A 16,946-nucleotide genomic window follows, 5' to 3' on the forward strand; every position below is an offset into this window, starting at 1 on the left:
TACCACCCCATGGCTGGCTCTCACACAGTGGTTACATGGGAAAAGCCAGCAAGTCAGCCCCAGTGAGCTGACCCACTCAGGGAAACCATGGGATCATAGATCCTTCAGAATCTCCAGGTTCAAAACATAGAGGATCAAATACATATCAGGTTCATGGCTGACTCCCTGCTCGATGCAACTGCCAAGGAAGGTGTATCTCACAGTCATTCGTTGTTTACCTCATGGCTGCACAGCAGAACCTCCTTTGAAAGATAGACATAATCCTTACCACTGACAGATATTAGCTTTATTAAAGTGAGCAGTTAGGAGAGGAGAACCAACCTTGCAGTCTGTGGGATAAGCTTCATATGGGAAGAGTTACACCCCATGTGCACAGTGCCTTCACCTTCCTCCACAGAACTGGCTCCAATATAAAGTATCAGGATATTTGTGTTCAGATTTCCCTGGAAACAATGGGTTTCCAAATAAACTCTATGCTGCATTACATCTGTTTTCCACTGGGGAGAAAGGGGAGACAATAAATTTAGAAACAAACAAAGAGTGACCCAGAGCACAAAAGAAAATGAAATCAGAGAGAGAGCAGGGAAGACTCATAATAAAAGCATATCCCTTTGAAGCCACCTTCAGATACATACTTTTCCCTCTAGCTGCAGCCATTTTGCAGAGCTTTATTAAAATAGCATCTCTGCAGAGGAATTACTTAAAAGAGTGAAGTAATAGATTTTTCACAACCAATGAAAACAAACCCCCTAGAAACAAGAGCAGTTTTCTTTCCCAGACAGGAGTTCTTTAATTCCTTTCTCATCTTCATCCATTGTAGGGATGAGATGGATCAAACCACAACAGAGGTCTGCAATGGTGCTGCTAACTGTCTTGGGGAATGCACTGGCCGGTCAACAAACTAGTTAAACAACTGAAGACACTGTTGTTAGTGCCCTGCAACCCTGAACCAGGAGGTAAAAAACATCCTTTTTGAAGTGGTAATGGGGCCACGCTGAAAAAGCACTTCAGTGACAATTTTGTGTTATTGGTTTTGGGCAGTATTTCAGCAACTTGAACAGGAGGAGGAATGGGAGGAGTTGCGGTCTCTGTGGGCAGCTTGCTGTCTGTGGGAAAAAAGCAGAGCAGATGCAACCCTTGTATGCAGCCGATCACATTTCCTGGCACGATGAGATATTTGAATTGCAGATTTATGGCTCTTCCTAGTTCTCTTTTTTTTTTTTTTTTTTTTTTTTTTTAATTGAAGTGTCAATTCTAGGGAGGTTTTGTTGGGGTTTTTTTACTGTTTTTCATATGAACTATATAACAGGCAGGAATGAGATTTAATTATACTAGGGAAAAATGAGAATATTGCCTGCTTCCAAAAATCAGCCAAAATTACTTAGTACCTTATAGGGTAACTTCTGCAGGTTTCCTTGCTCTACGAGTCTGTGCATGAAGGAATTTTACCTTGTTTATCCAATGATGAAGTGTTCTACCAGGTGTTGATGTCTATGGCCTTGGCTCCTCGTAAACTAAATGCCTTCAAGACCTCTAGGAGCAATGAGAGGATCTCAGCAAAAGTGGAACTCATTGTCTCTCAGTCTTATTGGGTGTTCTCCCAAAAAAACCCATAGTTTTATTTGGCAATCAGCACTTTCTCTCATCTTGGCATCTGGTTGCCAGACACCAAGACTAGCTGCCCTTTTCAATACCAAAGCAAAGTCCTAACCCCTACAGTGATTACACCAATAAACCTATATCCTTAGAAGCTGGGTCCAGTCGTGTATACTATGTGACCTCTGTGAGACAATTCAACAAGCCAGCATAAAAGTCTGGTTTACTGCCTTCATGGTGAAAGAGCATGGTATCAGTTGCAATGATGCATTTGGTCAGAGTTTTCCTTCCCAAAACTCTGTCCAAAAGCAACGTGAATAACAAGAGACACGACATTTTTTAACACGTCCCAACTGGAGTTTCAGGATAGGTTTCTGGGAACAGGTACTCGGATATCTAAGGAAAAGGGAAGTCTTGCTGAAGGCTGGAGCTGTGTCATAGCAGGGTCAGTTAGTGATACTCCTGTGTGCTGCCCCATGAACATTCATGAGTGTGACACACAAAATACAAGATATACCAGCTATTGCTTTTCCACCAAATTTAACAGATAGGGTGATGTGCAGGTGGTCTGCGACAACTTCTAGGCCATTGGGGCCATTAGGGACTGCTAGAGAATGGGGCAGGTTGAGCCCATAGGACACACTGCTTAGCAGGTCTATGGGAGCACTTCGAAGACCTTCTGCCCATTTCTTGGGAGTGTGAAGAGAGTGATGCCTGAGTGCCTGATGCCTGGACCTTGACATGCTTGTGCCACACATACAACCTGGGGCATGGGAATGAAGAAGATCCAAAAAGAGGAAAGTTATTTGGTAAGGCAATTCAGAGTTTAATTTAGTGTTGTCTAGAATTGTTTGACTGCAGCAGGGACATCAGCCTTAACTTTCCCTGGGGGTGAAAACAGGTTTCTTTTGCTCAGAACCCAGGAGTCAGAGAGGACCCATGGGTTTGCTGTTGTCAAGGAGCTCTCCTATCTGAAGAAGAACATTCTAAAAATATCCCAGGCAGAAGAGCTTCTGACAAGAGCAACAATTTAAAATTTAAATTGAAAAAAAAAAAAAACCCCACACACAAAAAAAAAAAAAAAAAAAAACAAAACAAAACAAAAACCCAACCACAGACCAGCTAGCTATGGTTCAAGCTAAATAACAGAAGTATCAAAACTGAACTCTGACATTAATGTTCAATGCAACACCCATTACTGTAAACATATTTATTGTTCTGCTAAATTGGGATACTGCATCTTTGAAAGGAAATAAGTCTTTGCTGGAGTTTCTGGCATTCTGCAAGTGCTCCTTCTAAAAGGTACTTCATTCCAACACCCTTTGGAAAAAGATTAAGGGATCAGAGAGCAAAACCATCACAACCTCTGTAATGTTATAACTAAATCCCTTTGCCCTAAATAACAAGCTTTCTACACTAAGCCTGGCTTGTTTGACTTCTGCTCCTGAGAGCTAGAGTCTTGAGCTACTTTAAATCTTGTAAGCAGAAGAAAGCATATTATTCTTATATTTCCCCTTTATTTAATGCTTTCAGACAATCTCTGGGACAGCATTGCACCATGACTCTGGCTTCAGACAATTTAACCAGGCAATTACCAATCTTCCTGCAGTTCTCTGGCTGACAGTACTCACTGCAGGCAGAAAATAAATGCCTCATTGGGGTGGACAGGGAGGGGAGAAGAGGAAAGCTGGTTTTTTTGTGCTTAATTCTCCCAGCTACCTTTCTGCATCTGCTTCTCTGCTACCCCCTTTCCTGTGCCATTAATGTCTGCAGCAAGCAGGAGGTAAGGTGCTACAGGAATACATGGACATAGTTTTCACCCTTTTCCACTGAGAAAAATTCTGGCTCCAAATCTGAATGAACAAGTCTGCCTCATTCATTATAGCACACAAGAGGGTTGAGACCTGTTGCAGGCACCACTATAATAAATGTTATTCTTGACCAGGAATAGAAGGATCATAGAAGTACAATATGTAACTGCAGTAACATCTCTCATATCTGTGTACACACTCAGTAAAGTTATTTGTTTACAGAGCATGAAAAATATCAGTTCTTGCCTTCATCAAAATGAGCATTCTGAGCTGAGATGAAGCTAAGTAATGACAATGTCATAGCAAACCAAGTTTTGTTCTTTGTATGTGTAAAAGTTATCAGCCCAACACATCCATTTTATGTTGATGAGATTTGATTGGCTGCAACAGAGTTAATCCTGCCTTACAATGGTATAAGTGATAATGATCCCTGGAGTTTTCGTAAAAGTTAGTGATTTGAATTCTGCACATTTTTATAGTACACAGCTGGGACACTCCCAACTGCATTATATCCTAGGGTTTTTATTCTACTTAAGACACCTCTGACAATCTAAAACTGCTCTGAATTGCCCAGATACACATTTATTTACTAAGAACAGAATTTCTTTACTCTATTAAATACCCAAGATGTAGAAATAACAAAATATTCTCATATAAAAACATTTCCATAAGACTGTACAAACCTATCTAAAATTAATAATGTTGATAAAATGTTGTAGTTACTAAATAAATAATTTGTGGAAGCTAGAGAATTGCTAAATAAGGATCAGCAGCTTAGCCTTAGCTTTGGCCTGGCCTCATATGTGTAATCTACCTATCCCTGATGTTGTGTCCCATAAGAAGACACAACACATAATGCAAGCCACATTGTACCAGGCTTGTCTTTCATATCCCAGAATGTTTTCAAAGCTGTCAGGAACTATACATATATGTGTAAAATTATAACTTTATATATATATAAATATATGTGTGTGTGTTTGTGTGTGTAAATAAATAATACAATGAAGAAGAGTCTGGCTTTCACACAATTGATGGCAATGGTACCCTTGAAAACTAAACCATTTGCTTCAGTAGTTTCATGACTGTATGCCTTTACCTCCGCACGATGCTTGCCCCCTGCATGAAGTGGGAATGGCTGTCGCTTCCTGTCACACAAACAGATGCACAGGCTTAATTAACACTGGAAAGTTTGTTAAGCTAAAAGACTAATTATAAATGCAGCACAAATCACTCACACCCACACCCTCCCACTGTATTTCTCACCAGCAGGACAGTCCTTTCCAGCAGAAACTGCTTTTGAAGCTGACACAAATCTGACACTCAGTAAAACACAATAGTAAAGCTGCTTGTTCACCATGGTTTCTCTCCTACAGAAACAACTTCAGCTTCCCCAGTCCACCCCCCTTTTAGGACTTCTCAAGGTCTGAAGAGAAGAGGTCCACGACGCAGCAGAATCAGTGCGGTGGGTGGAAGGCTGCCCCCACCTATGTCCTGTGAGTACAGAAATTATAGAATCATAGAATCATAGAATGGTTAGGGTTGGAAGGGACCTTAAAGATCGTCTAGTTCCAACCCCCCTGCCATGGGCAGGGACACCCTCCACCAGACCACGTTGCCCAAAGCCCCATCCAACCTGGCCCTGAACACTTCCAGGGAGGGGGCATCCACAACCTCTCTGGGCAACCTGTTCCAGTGCCTCACCACCTTCACAGTAAAGAATTTCTTCCTAACATCTAATCTAAATCGACCCTCCTTCAGCTTAAACCCATTCCCCCTTGTCCTGTCACTACACTCCCTGATAAACAGTCCCTCTCCAGCTTTCCTGTAGGCCCCTGCAGGTACCGGAAGGCCGCAATTAGGTCTCCCCGGAGCCGCCTTTTCTCCAGGCTGAACAAAACATCCACACTGCTCTACACAGAGAAATCATAGGCAAGGGGGAAACTTGAAGAGAGTTAAGCTCACCATTCTTAGCACTTACAGTTAGTGCCACCTATTTTCTACAGTTTTTTTCCCCTCTTTCATAAAATAAGTCTTTTTAATTCCACAGAACCTCAGATTCTTCAGTCACAAAAGTTTTTTGATTTGGAGAGACTTTTTTTTTTTTTTTACCTTTTCTTCTTTCTGTATAAGCACTGGGGAGGTACTTACTGGACTCAAGACACTTCTGTTATCCTGATGCTTTAGCAGAAGTAAGGCACAGCAGGGACCCCCAAACACCAAGTGAGCAAAGCCCATAAACAGTTGTACAGCATGGGAACCCCTTACTGAAAAGTAAAGAGAAGAGCTGTGAACATCTGGCATCACAAGCAGTGCTCTGAATACTCTGCATTTACATTGCATATATGCACAGCAGTGATTGCTTAACATCCTCCACAGCCTCCTGCCAAGTAAACGCCCAAGAGCAGTAAAGGGCTTTTGTTGAACCTTTCCAGGCTGACACTCCCATGCAAAGGAGCATAGGTATAGGCAGCTTTTCATCCGGTGACTCTTCTTCCCCTGCTCACTGCTGGGGTCATTTTACTTTTCTAGTAAAAAGTACCTCTGGAGCCTGCTTTGGGAATGGAGCAGAGCTGTAGGGAGGATAACTGTTCCCATTTCAAGGCTCTTTCCTGCTGCTAGAACAGGAGAGAGGTGTTACAGCTGCTCCCAGTCCCTGGTGTGCTGTGGGGTGCTCTCAACTCATACCCAACAGCACCACAGGGGAGCACGACCAAGGAGGCATGTGCTGGCACACAGCCGTCCTTCAGCTAGACCAAACACGTGTTCAAGCTGGGCATTCAACCCAGCTGCCTTTCAGCTGCCTCCTGTGACCACCACACGTTCAGCCTGCAGAGAAAATTATGCAAACAAGCCTGAGAGAGAACACAACAATGATTTTTATATATATACATATATATATGTAATATTCATTTAATTATAACAAGCACTTTGTTAAATAGCCTGAATCTGAAAAGGAGGAGAGAGGAGGGAATCAGCAAATGTTGTGTGGGTTTTATTATATTTATTTATTTGTTTGTTTGAAATATCAACTCAAAGTTGAAATATCTCATGCACTTTGCCAGGAGCTGAACTTGTTTTGTACTTGACATATATACTTTTGTCATTGGTTTCCAACCCTTGACTTGGGAGGCCTGTAAATAGATGGTTCAAGAATACATTTTTCTTTTGTTGTTGTTGTTGTTCATGCTGCATGAAAATTAGTAGAATATCAGCTTATTTCTCTGATGTTCCACACCTGTATAAATACCACAATAAGACACTGGAAGACAAAATCTAATACCCAGAATCTCAGTGGAATGTAGGTACTTCACTTCCACTGATTTCTTTGGAAAATAGGTCATTAATACTTTGGGATATTGGTTCTTATGATGGAGACTTGAATATAATCTAATTTTCTAATGATTCAGATCAATTTTTTTCCTTTTGTTTTTAGACTATAAGCTACGGCTCAGATGAAGTTTGGATGAATGCAAGAGAATTGCAAAGCTTGCTCAAATTTCTCAAATGTTCCAAAGTGAACTTAAAAATGAAATTTGTGCAGAATCTCCTGTAGGCTGTAGGCTTTTCACTCAAGCCTAAGTTAACATAAGAACATCTATATTCTCCTCACAATATTTCTGTGTTGCTATCAGGCTTTTTGTTGAACCAAGCTTTACAGCAGAGTAATGCTAAAAAGTAGGCCGGATAAGTAAAAGTCTATTTAAAAGCATATAATATGCAAGTTATGAATAAAATTTGTTGATGCTTATAAGGAAGTGTCAGATATCCCAATCAAAAATGTTACAATTTAAATGAAAACTAGAATTGACATGCAAGAAAACACAACTAGGCTGATATTAGAAATTCTGTCTTCATATTTGTCTGGAAATTTTGGCAAAGTCTTGGTGGGAGAAGCATGAAAAAAAGATTTCCCCCTTTGAGAATAGGGCTGTTGTCACAGTTTGGTCCTTTCTGTTTCTAATAAGGATCAAGATTACACTTTCACTGGATCTTGTGTAACCTGAAACACCTGTGGAAAATTTGCAGGTTTAAAGCACAGGAGAAAAAAAAAAGAAGGAAAAAAACCCCCACAACCTTATTTTGCTTCCTCGGAACAGCTCTTTGACATAAAAGCATCTTCTTTTTAAACTGTTGACTGCCAAATTCACCTGTAGGCTTCTTCTGGGAACTGAATGGATTCTAGGCCTGCCACCCCAAAACACTGTCTCATTCTCCATCCTCTCTCCCATCCTCAGACAGACATCAGTACTAAAACACCTGCTCCACAAAGGCTGTTAGATATTAACTGACTCATCATAATCTACAGTCATCATCAAGCAGTTGGGGTCTTCAGGCTCTGTCAGATCACAGCATCAAAGCCATAGTGACAATAAAACTTTGAAACTGAAAAGTTACCCCCCGCCTCCAGGGCTCATGCTCATTTTGGGGAGATCTTGAGCCATGTGACTTAATTTAAAGGTGTGCAGTGCCCAGGGATTCAGTAGTGAAAGACATCAACTGTAAATTGCTAGTCCAAACCCTTCAGCAGTGCGAGTGTCAGATCAGTGTTGTGATCCAGTGGGTGTTTCACGACCAGACAGATGTACATTGGCACTCCCAATGCACAAGCCGATGCTCATAATGAAGGAGAGAAGTGACAATGTTTAGTTTTCTTGCTGTGCAGGATGCTACATCAGAGCAGGCAGTTGTTGCCTACAATCTACACAGCTGTGCCCCACATCTAAAAAGAACAAAAACAAAGTAATCCAGCTTTTTTTGTCTGTTTGTTAAAAGGGTCTGTGTGATTCAGAGAGAGGATGACACTGTCTCTGTGCCAGACTCACTCTTTTGTCACGGGATCATGAAGATGCAGCTTCTCTGCAGGGAGAAGTACTGATGGCAATATATTATTGAAGAAAAGCATAGTGCTTTGGCTCAGATGTCGATTCCCATTATAAGGCAATGCTGTGACAATGTTCTGGTAATACAATGCATTTTGGCAGTGTTTTGCTTCATTGCTTTTTTTAATAAAATAGAGGGGAAAATAGTAATGATAAATCTGCTTAGCGAATAAACTCAGGTGACAGCTCTGTTTCTCATATCCAGACCACAGAAGAGTCCTCTTGACCACCAGACCTTGCATCTACTCCTACTTTATGACTTCTTCTGTTCCTTGAAAGACAATCTGATCTGCATTGCAGATGATCCTTTAATCCTCAGGTCCTACTGGAGCATAGCATTGCTTACAGCTGGCTTGACAAAGGCATGGCTGTTCAGCATGATTTGAGGCTGTGAACACACATCATCTCCTGGCTACAAGTGTGCCTATAGGTTGCTGCCCCTCCTGTGTCATTTGCGCCACCCCTTGTGCCACCCCTGCTCTGTGCCACTGCCTTCTGGGAGTCTGCCATCTGAGGTATTGTGTGAGCACTTTCTATTTTAAAGAAAATGAGCAAAGATCTACTGTTTACACTTGATAACTCTCTTCCACTGAACTGCAAGAGCTGGGAGGGTCTCTGCAAGTGGCAGAGCCATCAGAGCTGGGGGAAAAGTCACCTCCTGCAGAGAGGTGAATGCAGGGACCCCAGGAGAGGTGGGCTTCCATTCCTCACCAGCACCCACTGCCTGATCAGGGGGAAGACCTGTGGCCCCTTTGTTGAATTTCTTGGAGTTATTTGGTGAGAAAAGCCAGCCTGTTCAACAAACACTGCAAGCATTTACTACAATTGAGGAGCAAAGTCAGCTCAGGAGACAGAGGCAAAACCCCACTAGTCTGTAGGTGTGGGATTACCACCTGCCACAAAACAGCACTCCCTCCCATTTGTTCTTGAGTCTCATGTTATGACACTTCTCAAACTTCACAAGAGTTTGATGCTAGCTCCCACTGGGGCCAATAGGAAGCCTCTTATGTTCAGGCAGCAGGGCTTCTGCCCAATTTATGCCAATACTAATTTAATCCTCATCTACAGCACGTCAGCTACTATTCCCCCTCAGATGAAGATCTTGAACAGGAAAGAAAGTGACAGGTCAAAGCCACTCTAAAGAAAAATACCAGATTATACACTATCAGTTGATTTCATCACCTGCTCTTTTTGCCTCAAATCAATTAATTAACTCATTATTTAAACTGATTTATCTCCCCTGCCTCAGTAGCTATCCCTGGTGCAAGGCTTTTTTAAAAATCAAGGGACACATAGGCAAATTCAGTAACCATTTATCAATCAGCTGTCCCTCTAGAAAGAGAAAGTAAGGCTTTGACTGTCCTCCCAGTTTTATGATGTTGTCTTTCCACTGAAATTGAGTTAGACTTCTGGAGGTGAGGACGACAAAAAGGTTCCTGAGTCAGTATTTTGGTTCTGCTTCTCTTTGTCACATAGAAGCCCTGTTTTACAGCTAAGATCCCACTCTCCTGCATTCTTTGTCCAGTAGTCAGCGATACGGACATGTAAATTATTTCCTTCCCAGTCCTGAAAGAAGTACAGAAAAATTTCTTATGCTTTTAGAAAAATCCTGCATATTAATGAAATCCATCTTCTAACCACCTGGCTCTCTTGTTAGCAGGTCAAATGTACAAGAGATGGAAAATCAGTGCAGAGATTTTGCATGGGTCACTTAGCAACCAAGTACTGAGCACAGAATCAATTTCCATCTGGGACCAAAGATCAGGTGTTGGAGAAGGAACATGGAGAAAAAGATCCTTTCAAAACTGAGGCAGTTTGGATTAAAATTGTTGCAGTATGTTGCTAAGATGAAAGAGAGAAAAAGGTATTTTTCCCACTTCTTCTTTTCTTTAAACTTGTGTTAGATTCTGAAATGAGTCCCAGCAGGAAGAACAAAATGCACTTCTGAGAAAGAGAGAGGTTTCTATACTAACATGGGATTTCTGTTGGATGTGATGGCTGGGGAGTTTGAGTTAGAGTTTTTTTCTGTCCTAGCATCTTTTCTGGAAGCATGGAAGCAGATTTGCTTAGTAAGATGGATAGCAGAGAATGAGAAATGAGAAACATTGTGAGGAGGTGGCACATTCAGAAGAGGTTCTTCAGAGGAGCTTTTGTGCGCTCCAGGAGATACAGGGCTTCTTCATCCATCCCTGCCTCTCTGCACCCCTGGTGTAGTTGTTCACTAACATCTCCCCCACTGAAATTTCTGCACTAGTAATTCACAGAATATCAGCTGAAGTATGCAGGTAGTGAGGCACTGGAACAAGTTGCCCAGAGAGGTTGTGGATGCCCCATCCCTGGAAGTGTTTAAGGCCAGGCTGGATGTGGCTTTGGGCAACCTTGTCTAGTGGAGGGTGTCCCTGCCCATGGCAAACCATTCTATGATCCTATGATTCTATGTGAGTGGCACTGCCCTGAAGAGGGGTGGAATATCAAAAGCTGCTCAATCACACTGAAAGGTTTTTTTAAAATGCTGCAGGTTTATACTTTCTGAATTGCCTTCAAATGGTTACAGTGAACTGACTTTGGCACTAGCTCTTTGTGAGAGCATGGACAAATCAAACATCAGCTCTGCAAAAAAATGAGAGACAATATTTACTTCATAGTGACCCTTTAACTCACCAGACCCTTGAAGAAAGCTGATGTGTGTGATCTGATTCAAATGCCCATTGCTGTTTTTGAAGATCCACATATGTCTTTCTCTATGTTGTGAAACAGGAGGATGGGCACTGAAAGAAAAGCTACCTTTAATTCAGGTTTACCAAGATATCCTCATAATCTTTTTTAAGCAGCTGAGTAATTCCTTCCCTTTCGTAACGTTATTAAGAGTTTTTCCCTGAAGGAAAGGGCTTCCCCCCCCCCCCCCCCCCCATCATTCTTTCCAAAACAAATGGACCTCTTTATACTGAGATTATAGTTTGTCATTGGTGTTGCTCTAGTACTGCATTCAACTATACTTTCCATCCCTAATACCCTTAATAAAACTCCTATTTTTGCATTTATTAACACATTTCATTTAGTACTTTCCAAAAAGAACAGAAAAGGGGGAGAGAAAGGAAAAATTATTCTGAGAAATTAATGTTAGGGAAAGGCATTTAATTAATATTTTTCAACTTCAATGATACAGAGCCAGTTGAAATTCAGTTAACAACAGGGAATTATTTCTGCCTCACATGATTATCTCTGAGCATAACTTTCATAATTGTGATTGCTTGGAATGTGATTATTAAATCCACAGATCTCATCACCATATCTGAATGAATGAATGTATTACGCTGCCAACTTTTAAATACGTTTAGCTGTACAATATCCTGCCAATAAATTTATTCAGTTTCTGTAGATATGGTCAAAACCTTACAGACTACTGTGGGTTATAAAACCTGAAGACACTTATAGGATTACTTATATCTAGGTTTCTACTACTTCTGACTTCAAAGTTTTGCAGGGATTATAGAGAAACATTGCTTTTAATCACCCTTTTTAAAAGATATCTCTCCACCATTATCAGACCACTCAGAATTTACTCCGATTATTTTAAAATGTAAATGTTTCCTTAAAATTAATTTTAAGAAATTTTGCAATGCCATCATTAGCTTGGACCCTCAAAAGGCACATGACAATCTCAATGTAGTATGCAGGCTGCAGAAGATGACTCAGTCTCACCAAATGAAAACTATCATCTGAGTCTTGAAAAGGGAAGTCAAGGGAAAGATTTGCACTGGCTGTCTCTGAGCATTAATTTAGATGCAGGATGAAATTACAAATATTTGTAGGTTGCCTCAGTTTCAGCAACACCATTTTTAAGCACCACCTACTCTAGAACTGCCATTCTCTGGGGCAGGAGCAGTAACTTACTTTCTTTGGCAAAACTTAGACGTGTGTTACCAGCTAAAAGTTCTGCTTGGAAGATACCCCTTGGCATCCTCCTGTTGTCGTTCTGTAGCACTGAAACTTTCAAGGTTCAGTGACCCTCTACTTTTACCAGGAAGGCTAACAGCTATGTAGCAGTTCTCCATAGATGATGCATTTTGACTGAATTTTTTCCTCTTTTAAATAAAATCCAGCTATGTTTCAAAGTCAGCAACTCTGCTGAAATGGTAAGCCTGAACACTGACTTTTCTATTACTTTTCCTTTTATTTTTTCCCTTCCCCCTAACTTCATCCACATAAAAGAATTTGACTCAGTTTAGGTCATTGCAAAACTGCTTCTCAGCAATAGCCAACTACCTGCAATTTTTTTCTCTGGTTCTTTACCAGATCCCACATGGACTTCAGTGTGTTTCTCATTACCTATCACAACATAACTGCTTGCACAGTTCAGTAGAGATAGATCATTCTGTGCATATTTCACACCTTTGCACAGCCTGTTGTATTTTATATCCAGCAAAGAAAGTGCTGGCAGGTGATGATTTTAAATGGCAATCCAAATAAACCCCATCAGTTTCTGTTTGATTGCATATGTGCTCTCCCACACCTCTCCTCCTGGTAACTAGAGAAGGAACGATGCAATCTGGTTCAGATAACTTTAGCCAGTTACTCTGGCCTAACTCCAACCAGGGTTTCTTCTATTAAAAATAGATTGATATCAAGTTCAGTGTCTGACAGGGTCAGCCATTAATTCAGCTAGGGGAACGAGGAGCAGAATGTAAGACAATGCTTTATTTATTTGACAGAGGCATGATTGAGAGGTCTGAGGCCAGGGTGGATAGCCAGGCTCTCACGGTGGCCAGTTCAGCTTCTTGTGTGGCCAAAACTCCTTTGTTTCTATTTCCCAGCCTCTGAAGCGGAGGTGATACTTACTCACTGCATCTACCTTATGGGTCCTCTCTGAGATTAATCAACACCTGTAAAGTCCTTTGAAGATCAAAAGAGTCATGAGAGAACTAAGGCTGGCATGACAAACAGGCCTTTTCAAATACAGCGTTGCAGCTGAAGGTATACTTGCTGGATCTGGTGGCATTTTTATCTTCCTCCCCAAATCCATTTCAAGGACCCCAAGCAACCATTATCATATAACAGCGGCACTGAGATCAATGGCACTACAATGGAGATCAGCTTGGCCTAGTGTGTAAATTCCTGCATAAATCCTTTGAAACAATGTGAAAATCCTATTCTATCAATGTTATCTTGCCCTCACAGGCACAACCTTAAACCTTAACTTTTCTGAGCTTGTGTTTTATGATCTCTCCCTGCCTGGCTTTAAAGGAGTAACTTACGCAGCCTTCTCCTATGGGCAGCCTCTGCACCATGCACCTTCCCTGGCTGGGGCTCACAGCGTGCCTCATCGTACATTGCCCCATCGTCTAACGAGAGCCCAGATGTGTGAATGTCAGACAACACTGGATGGGAGGTGGCAAGTCATCATCTGAAGCGTATGAAATGTTATGCTGTCAAACTGCTACTGAGGAGCTCAGCCTGCTTATTCTGCATGTTGAGTGCCCAGGTCTGTAATTTTCATTACTAATAAAGACCCAGCACCAGGTGAGAACTGTTTGCTACTTGGACCGAGTCATGGTCGCAGTGCGGGACGTTACATTTGCAAGCCTAAGAAGGAAGGCCTAAAATGAACAGAAACCCCAAAAAGCATTTCTGGAAGTAGGTTGAAGCCCTCTCTCTGCTCCTTGCTCCTGTGACTCATTACTGCTCACCACCCTCCCCGCTGTGCTCCGCACCAGTCCTCCCTCCTCCTGCCCGCCACCACTTTGCCTCCAGCAGCCCCTGGAAGAGTAACGCTAAAACAAACCATAGGCATTTGCTCACAGGAGGCTCTTTGAAAGCTTCTGATGTCTCATACAAACCTTGCAAAAGACTTCAATTGCTTTTTCCCCAGAGTGTAACGTTTGCACCTCAGTTGCTACCAGTTAAGGTGTCTGCTCACCACAAGCACATTCAGAATTAATTGACCAAGACTTGTGTATGTTACTAAAACCACAAACCTTCTCTTTTCCACAGCAATACCTTTCAAACATAACAGCACAACACATGCAACACATACAGAGCAGCTGTGCCTCACACCCACATTTTTCACCATGGTCCTTTCCCTTTCTCTCTGCTTTGCTTTAATCAGGGTGAGTGAAGCACTGTTTGTCATATGGGATCTGATCCCTGTGCACTGAAAACATCAGAGGAAAAAGAAAGAAAGGGATATTTTTGCCTGTAGTCTGCTGGCATCAGACATATAAGTGTCATGAACTTTTTGGCCGGTAGTGCAACAGGGCAGCATCTTTCATTCAAGACATTAGTGATACAGCTCAGGTGACAAAACAGTGAGCAAATTGTATTTCACAGAAGAAAGGAGGGGATTAGATATCTGCTAATGGTGAAATAAATCCTAGCTATTATTTCCAGATACCAGATTTAACACTGGGAAGGAAGTCCTTCACCAATCAGAGGAAAACTATTTTATCGCAGTATCCTTATAAGAAGAAAAGGGTTTCTTGCTGCAATGAAATTCCCTGTCTCAAAGCCTAACTGAGCTGTGCATTTCACTAGCAATGTGAGAAAACTGATCTCTGATTATCCATGACAATAATTTGGCTAATGTTAGCACTTTTAGGAGCCCTCCTGCAAATAGTTTGCCAGCTGCTGACATGCCATATGCAGTGAGAAAATTAGCTTAATTGCTTTGTCTGCAGCTGACATAATTCCTGGTTAGTGTATGCAGTTGTGTGAAATGCATGTGTAATCTAGACCATGAGGATAACTGCAAGCACAAGTTATCTATCTGTCCCGGCTGACACCTGGGGCCCTTGCTCTCTTTGTGTATCGAATCTTGAGCCTGCTCTACTCCCCCAGCAAGACTCATGCTGCATTTGATCTAAGCAGCCCGGGACTTTGCCACACTTTAACTCATTTGGCAAAAGATCATGCCACCTCAGCAAAGACCCTGCAACATGAATTCTGCATGACATTCACTCCTGATATTGTGGCAAGCTTGAAGGTGACCTTGCTTCCTTTGTAATTTACTCATTACAAACTTCTTATACAAGTTATTGGTATGCAAGCACAGGCAACTGTCCCTATGCACTGAGGAATGCAAAGAGCTTTATAACATTTTTTGAATAAAAATCTGCACTGTAAATAAATCCGTACTTGGCAAAGGAAAGATATAGAAAACAACATGCACAGTGTCCAATATGTATTATCTTGATGAACAAATAAGCAATTAACAAACACTTCAAAATCGTTACAAACGCTATGAGCAACCCCACCTGACCAGTGAATTTGCTTTCAAGTAATGCAGACTACTAATTGTGAATGGTCCCAATCTCCCTTTGGACTGAGGATCTCTGTAAGAAGAGGTCCTGTCATTTGACATATCACACACTTTCTCTTTCCTCCAAGCTCTTTACTGAGCCCGTGACTCAGTGTGATGTCAGAGGGCAAATGCTTTCCTGATGAGATTTAAAACTGAGGTCCTGACCTTCTGTGATAATTAAAGATCCTCAAGAGCTTTTTGTAAGTGCAGGTTTGTTTCCTGGCTAAATTGCACTTCAGGTAATGACACAGTACTGGCTTAAATCACCTCTCTAGCTCAAATAGGACACAGTTTCCATCCCAGGCATAGTTTAAATTGGATACTGCCACCTTTTCTTTCTTTCACTGGGCCAAACAGCATCAACATGTTCAGCCTTACACAACGCAGCATTTCACCTCACAGGCTGCAGAATTTCAAGCCACCTGGCACCGATCCCATTTCACAGCTTCTGTATTAATTAATAAGACACTTTTACTCAGGCCAGACACTGAAAGGTTAGGGTTGGCACTGAGGTGATCCAAAGCTGCATGGTGTGCAGGAAGGTCGAGCCAGACTCTAATTTCAGGTGACCAGGGAGATGATCATTTTGTCTTCTTAAAAGGCAAGGAAATTGTGTTGTAAAGCCTACGTTAAACTAAGTTGGAAGGCTGCAGAAACAAAGTAAATGCCAGAATAAGGTCAGATGATCAGCCCTAACTTCCTGACACCAGCCCCAAACTATTATGGGAACAGCGAAATGTAGGATTTAATCTCATGGTCATACACTGGGCTTGTACAAAGGCCCCCAGCAGTGTCACAAGTAAGGTGAGGGTCCAGAGAGCCATTGCGTGGTCTCATGTTGGTATAATATGAGGGTATCTGTAGCAGGCTCTGCCATCCACATCAGCCAACTGGTACAGGACATCAGGATGTTTAGCTCCATCTTGTTTGGCTCTACAGGGATGATGCTGGGACTCTGAGTTTCTTGCTAGTCTCTACCAGTAAGTACATTATAACAGCTCTAGACAACCCCTACTCCTGTGCCACCAGCATATCTCTGTTTATTTTAATTCCTGCCCTTTCTCTGGTATCCTTCCTTTCTTCCCTGCCAATCCTCTGCCATGCCATACTTTTTCCTCAGTGTCCCTAGGATTTTGTACTTCTGTTCCTCCCCTGCCATCTCCCACATCTACTTGATTTCTTTTCTCAACAGTAAGATTTCCATTAAGCACACTAAATTCATCCCAGACATTAGCACAGGAAGCATTTCAAAGCACAAGACCATACTTCCACTTCTACAAAGACATGTCCAGAGACTGCCCAGTACAATAAGCATGGTGTCACAGTACAAACAGCAGAGGACAATACCATTGACATCCACAG

General features: G+C 41.8%; 1 long non-coding RNA gene across 1 annotated transcript in view; it reads right to left on the bottom strand.

Annotated features, from left to right (window-relative positions):
* The window catches only part of LOC142599561 (uncharacterized), a 60,665-nt gene extending 45,027 nt beyond the window's left edge, over positions 1-15,638 (bottom strand). The window contains exon 1 of the long non-coding RNA XR_012833130.1: positions 15,538-15,638. This is a non-coding gene — a long non-coding RNA (uncharacterized LOC142599561). The remainder of the gene's footprint in view (positions 1-15,537) is intronic.
* Between the last annotated feature and the right edge of the window lie 1,308 nt (positions 15,639-16,946).

This window comes from Balearica regulorum, chromosome Z, assembly GCF_011004875.1.
Source record: "Balearica regulorum gibbericeps isolate bBalReg1 chromosome Z, bBalReg1.pri, whole genome shotgun sequence".
NCBI lineage: Eukaryota > Metazoa > Chordata > Aves > Gruiformes > Gruidae > Balearica > Balearica regulorum.